Here is a 1,797-nt window from a genome sequence, read left to right as displayed (position 1 = left end):
GATTCCAAGAGCACACGATCACAGTATTTAGTTTGAGATCACGTTGTTTGTTTTGTTTTTGAGGGTTTTACGGCGCTTGCAACACATTAAGGTCATCTCAGCGCCAGTAAAAAGTTATAGAATTCAATTAAAGTACCCAAGAAAAGGTAAGACATAGAGGAATTTGTTAAAATAGGAAACAGGTGTAGATTCCAAGAGCACACCGTCAAAGTACTTAGTTTGAGATCACCTAAAAGTCTCATCCAGACACAAGCACAGGCCCCCACTAAGAGGAATACACTCAAATGTTAACAAATCAAATATAACGTGTAAATAAAACATAATACAGTACATAACATAGAGATGATTTACAAGGAAAAAAAATATCATCTCCCAAAGCAATAATTATACATTCGACTGTTAATAATAATAATAATAATAATAATAATAATAATAATAATAATAATAATAATAATAATAATAATAATAATAATAATAATAATAATAAATAATAATAATAATGATAATAATAATAATAATAATAATAATAATAATAATAATAATAATAATAATAATAATAATAATAATAATAATAATACTTTATTGCATCCCAAAAAGGAATTTTTTTTTTGTACAGACGTGTTATAATTTACACAATAAGATAAAAATACAATGGAAATAGGATGTATATATAAAAAAGGAGCAGCTCCATAACCAGAGCTGCGCTTTATAATATGAATAATTTCAACACTGTAAAAAAGTTAAAACTGTCACTATAAATTGAAAATATTGCAAAACAAATAAATTAATAAATAAATTAATATTTACATTTTTGAAAGTAAAAATGCGAAATAATTATATAAAGTGATTATTGGTTGTTGTTTTAAAGCCTAATACTGGACGGCAGAAAAGATTTTCGGTGTCTCTCTGTTTTCGTTGAAATAGAGAAAGGGCGACCACTTCTTTCTGACATAATAATTGATCGGAGTGACTATTCGTCAGTACTGACCCCCAGACGCTAGCATCTGGGGGTCAGTACTGACGAACAGGCACCAGCGTCTGGGGGTCAGCACTGACTCATAGGTACTGGTATCTATTGGTCAGTTCTGGCGCCTGTACTGACGTTGCCAAAATTATGGAAAAATGCCATTTTTTGAAATAACTTGTTCTACGACAAATAAATCCGCATTTCCTGTCCCATACTAGTCGCAAGGAAGTCCCTTGGTTTCACCTTTTTAATCGGTTTACGTGAGATTTGTTTAATTAATATATCAATTAATTAAACAAATGATATTGTTCAATCCTGAGAAAAATACCAAATTTGATGTTGAAACGCCAAACTGGCAACCTTATATTTCGGTTCCTCCAACGCGCATGCTCACTGATGCGTGACGCCAGAACTGAAAGTGAAGCTCTTTCATTGTCTCGTCTTTTTTCATTCCGTCATTTGAAATTCGGCTTGCTCGCATCTCACTGAGACAGGAGAAAGCTACAAATTATGGAACTCGCTGTCGGCTACAATGGATGCTGTTTTTGTTTTCAATCAATCAAATCAACGCGTAGCCTTAATTAACTTATTGATGGAACGAAATTGACGCCACTCTTTGTTATTGGGTACTACTCACAAAATTTTCTCAATCTCAATCAGGTTTTGTGTGTTGGTACGGCTTGCGGATGTTGTGAGCACTTTACCTCGACGCACACCATCAATATAGTCTGACGGTAGGACTGCGATTATGTTTAAGCGATGAATGATAAAGTGGCAGAGATGAAATATATGAAGACGTGGAAACGCCATCGCATTAATTCAATCAATCC

The sequence above is a fragment of the Berghia stephanieae genome, chromosome 12 (assembly GCF_034508935.2).
Source record: "Berghia stephanieae isolate SIO BIC M18660-M18661 chromosome 12, UCSD_Bste_1.3, whole genome shotgun sequence".
Taxonomy (NCBI): domain Eukaryota; kingdom Metazoa; phylum Mollusca; class Gastropoda; order Nudibranchia; family Aeolidiidae; genus Berghia; species Berghia stephanieae.
This window is presented reverse-complemented; position numbering follows the sequence as displayed.